Genomic DNA, 6,178 nt, shown 5'->3' on the forward strand with positions numbered 1-6,178 from the left:
CTGATATGACAACAATAATATTAATCACTTTCCCTATTTAAAAAGACCATTTATTTATTTAACCTCTTCGTCACTAGATTTGCGCAGAAATTTTTCAATAGAATCGTAGAAAAATGAGGTTTTTAACAGAGTTATCTGCCCTTGAAATGTCCATTTTCAGTGCATTTTAATGAAATTGTAACTCAATGGTCCAGGATGATATGTGGATAACCTTGTTTCTGAGGGTGTAAATAGTCAAATTACACTATCAAAATGGTGGTTTTTTTTCATACCATGTTTCACTGATTGCCTGATTCTTACAGGGACTGACACTTAACAAACTAACTTTATGGTATGAGGTAATTAAATAATTTTATTCCATCAACCAACGGAGTGTATAAAAATCTGAATGCTCTTTTTTAACATGATACATCATTTTCTTTTGATTCAGATAGTTTACTATCAAGATAAAATTACAGTGCATATCATCAAATTCTCAGCAATGAATCAAATGAATCAATAATAGCGTTTTTCTGCTATTCCTTTTCAACTAAACGTTGATTACTGAACATTATACATACCCTAATATTTGGATTTTCAACAACAAAAAGTTAATGGAGAAATAGCATCGCACAGGATTAGATGAAGTTATTTAGAATGCGCCCTTGTGGGTGTTTCAAAACACCTTTGAAATAATTTCAATTAAATGTTATGATAGAACCCAAGTAATAAACTTTTCAATTACATGTTTATATACAACTTTTATGTAGAAACATTGACCTCATCATGAATGATAATTACTCCCACTTCCAAGTTCCATATTCGGTACAGAAGTTAAAGCCAGGGTTTTCCCAGACCCCTGGAAATATATTGCACCAAAGCAACCTACAGACTCTTTATCCCGATATGTTTCATATTAGTGATATCTTATTCCATGGCTTGGTTTGATTAATAACATTTATATTGATTTATTTTTCGATGTTTGACTCTAATAATAATGACAATTATCAAAACATTTTTGTATAACCCCTAGCAGGTCAAAATGATAATTTTAAATTTTCTTGTCAATTTACCAAAAGATAAACACCCTACGAAAAAGGGAAAGGAAAACTATGACAAGTTGAACAAATTGGATATCATTGTGCAGATAGATACACCGTAAGGATCCACGAGTTCATAATGACGACCATAAACTTCTGTAGTGAATAACTTCAAACTTGTAGCAACATAGCCCTGTTCCAGAAGTGCAATTATAAGAAGTCTAGCTCGATTTTTCAAACACTTCATCAAACATACTTTGAATGATTTTCTTTTAGTTGTTTCGTCTTATTCAAAGATTAATCAATATCTTATATTTATGTGTTTCTAGACGTGAGACTTCAACTACTGTCTAAACCTTTAAAATATTAGCATGGCCATTTTGTACAACCTCGAGTCCACACTACATAATGATAATAAAGACTGATATTTCTCCTTGATTTCAGAAAATAAAAATCCAGGTATAGTAGTTGAAGAGAATGTTTTATTCATTTAGAACACACAAAACACGGGAATCTTTGACGTCCTATATCGTTTATTTTGTTTTAGCTACGTTTTCAATAACATGAGACCGGTACAGAAAGGAAACACATATAAATTCATTAAAAGAATCCACTTTAATACAATAAATCATTTTTAATTTATTACCTCACACGTTTTCCTTTCAACAAAACTGATAAGTACAAATAATAACTGTCTGCCATGTTTCAAATTACCTCTATAATTAAAACTTTTTCTATATTTTTAAAGATTCTTAATTGATTTACCTACCGATTATCAAACTATTATGTGAAATACTTAAATACTTCTCTGCCTAAGAGTCGGGCTAAATTTGTATAAGCTGTGGCACATGAAGAAAACAACAGATATTTTAATGCATTATCCAACATATATACCTCGTAACCTCCAGAAATAGCCATCAAAGAGTGGGTTAAGGTAGTCTTTTTAAAAAATATTGATAGATAAAATATAGTTGTAATGCGATATTGAATAGCAGGAACATTTTCTGCATTACCCCATATCAGCAGTATCTACATCACATATGATTCATGATAAATTTACAAAAGTTTTATGGTCGTCATCATGAACTCGTGGATCGTTATGGTGTATCCATCTGCACCATGAAAACCGATTTATTCAACGGGTCATAGTTTTCCTTTCCTCGTTTGTCTACCCCGGACTTGACTTTTTATGAGCAACTCGGCGGGTGTTTCTAGAAAAGCAGAGGACGCTTGCCCTACCGGTGCACCTGGTCCATGTTCCCAGTTTTTAGTGGAGTCCGTGTTGCTCATTTACGTTTTTATTTTGTATGTATGATTTTAGTTACTTTATGTTCTTTGTTGTGTATGTCTGTTTTCCATGTCTGGTCTTTGTCCCTGGATTATATTCTACTGATTACCGCTATAATCTTGGGTCCATTGATTACTCTTCAAAAAAGCTTTTCGGTTATTTTTTAGATACATTGAATTTATTTGAGACAAAGAAGACTGTTAAGAAAAAAAGAGGTGACCCTGATGCATAATACTTTACTTTAAAAGTTTCTTTTTGACGGATAATAATATTAATCTGCATGGTTTGTGTCGTTGTTATATATTTAAGGAGAATTCATTTAGACATGCGATGAAAAGTACACAAGTAAATCGAGATAATATTGCTTGTGTTGATAGCTTGGGTTTTGTTGATAAAAATTTAGTTTTTATCTTCTAAGTCTTGTAATGTGCCAACAAGTTCCTTCTAAAAGTAGATTGATGTATAATATGAAATATGTTTTAAAGATATAATACAAAATATAGAAAAGTACTACAAAAATGAAATATGTTTTTCATGAATATCTACGTTGTAGTCTACATTCTAATATGACAGCATTGCTGGATGTCAATTGAATACATTGATTTTTAATGTATGACTGATTTAAGAATAGCTGATGATTAAGTTGAAAGACATATAATATACAATAAAGTTTATATAATAATGTGAAATTTTGTTTATCGTATCAACACAATAAATGTACAATGACGTTAAAATTGAATGTTTGGTCAAAGTGGACTACACATAGCTATGAACCCAAACCGTTATCCACTTCAGGTTTGTTTCTTATCACAATAGTTGTGTTATCAAATCAATTTGCATGTTTAAGAAAAACAACTTGTTTAATAAATTGTCATTGAGTTAATTTATACAGTTATATAGCTTGTGTGCCTCCCGATAAAGAAAACATCTAAATGACAAACTGTCTTGTAACAAATTGTTAAGTGTCGTCAACATAATTTAATTTAAACATTTGAATACACTAGGGTAGCCATAATTTACACTCATTCTTCCTTATAATACTTTGGTACAAATTTTCAGTATATAATAGACTTTCCCCAGTATGTCATGACCTGTATCTTGATTGACGTAATAGTTACACAAAAGAGGACATCTAAAATCAAATTCATTTTTTGCCGAATTTTATTTAAGTCTTACACGCGTCACAAAAGTCTTATGCTTCAAGAATATGGTATGTCCTCATTATCAGCTGTGACTAATTATGGGTCACGAACACCTCTAAACATCTATTACAAATTAAATAGGAAAATTAGCAAGTGTTCAAGAGGTACCCACTTTCTTTCATGTTTATATGGACTATAGATTACCATTATATTTTGTCATGTCACCATTTAAAAAGATTACCAAGGTGTCATCAAATCTTAAATGGCTATTAATCATTTAAACGACGACCAATTTTCAAAACCGGTCACAGTCTATTCACAACTATAATAGGTCTTTATAATGTTTAAAATCATAATAGAAATAATAAAAATTTCCCTTTTCATTATTAAAATCATAATTATCTTATACTTTAAAAAGTTTGTATTACCACCACAGTGCGATAACTGACTTAAGTACAGCAATATAACCTACGGTTGTTTAATAGGTACAATGATATCTAAAGTAAAGACCCACTTTTGTTGTAATGTGAAAAGGTATATTGGTATTTATAAATATTCCAAAAGAAAAACGAAAACCATAAAACAAGATATTCAGTAATGCATTCACATGTTAAAGAGTGGAAGGGGGGGGGGGGTGATGTTTAAGGATATATCTTTCGTTTAATACATAATATAGTAATATTGATTAATACATGTTTTATCTTAAAAGACTATGAACCATCGAATCAAAATCACCCTTTTTGTATTGAAATATCACTGAATTTTTTACCAAAGAAATAATAATAGATTTCTCAAAAGTTTCAAATACCTTTGAACAGTTGTACGTTCATTTTATATCTACTATAGACTATTTTAAATGTTATTTTTTTTGTAAAAATGCATTTTGTATGATAAAGTATTTTAAATGCAAATGAAAATTCATCTTGATAAGATAAAAATTCATCTTGATAAGATACGGACTTAATATAATTTTAACTGATTTAATAACTGATGAAGATTATGCTGAAGTTTCAATTTAGACATTTTAGGTGTGTAACACAGTGCGTTTACTTTCGACAGTTTCCGTTTTTACATAATTATCATAATGAAAGAGTAATCAAGGGAACCAAGGTTATAGGGTAATCAAATGAATGTAATCAAGGGACAAAGACCCGACATGGAAAACAGACATACACAACAAAGAACATTAAATAACTAAAATCATACATACAAAGTAACAAAAGCAAATGAAGTGAGTTTTGTTTTAATGAAAATTCTAGTTTCATTAACAAAGAACTCTTGTGAAATAATTAAATGTATAACTGTCGACAGAAGAAACAAGATTTAACTCCTTTTTGACAATGTTAAATGTACGAGGATTTCCTTTTGTTAAACAAAACAAAACAAAACAAAACAAAATTTACACACAAAAAACTCGTATGTAAAAACGTAGATGTGACTCTCGTCTGCCAATTCGTAAACATGGAGCAGTCAATTTCCTATTCCTGGTCGAATGGTTGTCTCGTTGACATATTCCCCATTTCCATTCACTATTATATCTCATAGACAAATTAGGTAATAAAACAGTTATTAAATGGGTTGGATGCAAAAGACCAGAACATTTGTCCTTTGGTACTGAGAATGATCAAGTGTTCTATTGCACTCGGCCGTTGGCTTCGTGCCACAGAACACTTGATCATTCTCAGTACCCCAGGACAAATATTCTGGTCTATTGCATCCAACCCATTTGATAATTGTATACTATAATTTAAAATGCAAATGTTGGTATTTATACAATTTAGTCATATGAAGGAAAAACTTTAATTAGAACAGTAACATGACATACATATATGACATGCAGTAAAAATATTGAATACAGTGTCATATCAAGATAAGAATGGCCATGACAAAACTGAAGTAAGGAAGGACTGGAAAATATTCAGACGGACTTAAAAATTCAATTAAATATTACCTTATAAACACTACAATAAAGGAAATTTAGTCTATACAATGAACTTACAGTTTTAAACCAGGTATATTCATTTCTGCAATTCATAAGGTACAGATTGATTGATTGATTGTTGGGGTTTAACGTCCGAGCAGCAATATTTCAGCTATATTCAGACGATGAACATGAAATGATGATGAAATGAAAAATGGGATGGGACACAAGAACAGTAGGGTCGACAAATTTTGATTGCCACTAGAAAAAGGGAGGAATGGGTAAGGTCGGGCAATTTAGCCTCCTGCGGCGGAGCGCAGTGGTTCCTACTATCGAATACCACAGCAGGGTTCTTTAACGTGCGAGGAACGTGGCATCTTTCTCAACACGATGCACCACTATGGTTTGCGGTCAGGTTTTCCGTATTATAGCCTGACAACCCCAGCATGTAACACGCCAGGGGTACCCCATTCCACCACCTGGGGTACACATCCCAGTTGCTCTGTGGGCAGAGCGCCTAGCCCCCGGCTAGGTTTCTGAGCACTATTTAGTCGCCTTTTACGACAAGCTTAGTGCTGCTGCAGGCCTATTCTTTTGACACCCGGACCTGCACGGGGCCATAAGGTACAGAAATCATATTCACTGCATAAACCGAAATTAAGAATTAGTGAAATTTAATCTCAATGTTTTAGTCAAATTATGAAAAATACCAAATTACACTGTCAGTAAAATACTGTACAAGCTCTGGTAGACTGTAAAATTGGACGAAATCATTTGTCAACATGTTCGATTTTTTGTCAGTGGTATT

Source organism: Perna viridis, chromosome 10 (genome assembly GCF_037379345.1).
Source record: "Perna viridis isolate PV_CMFRI_1.1 ecotype Kerala chromosome 10, ASM3737934v1, whole genome shotgun sequence".
Classification (NCBI taxonomy): Eukaryota; Metazoa; Mollusca; class Bivalvia; order Mytilida; family Mytilidae; genus Perna; species Perna viridis.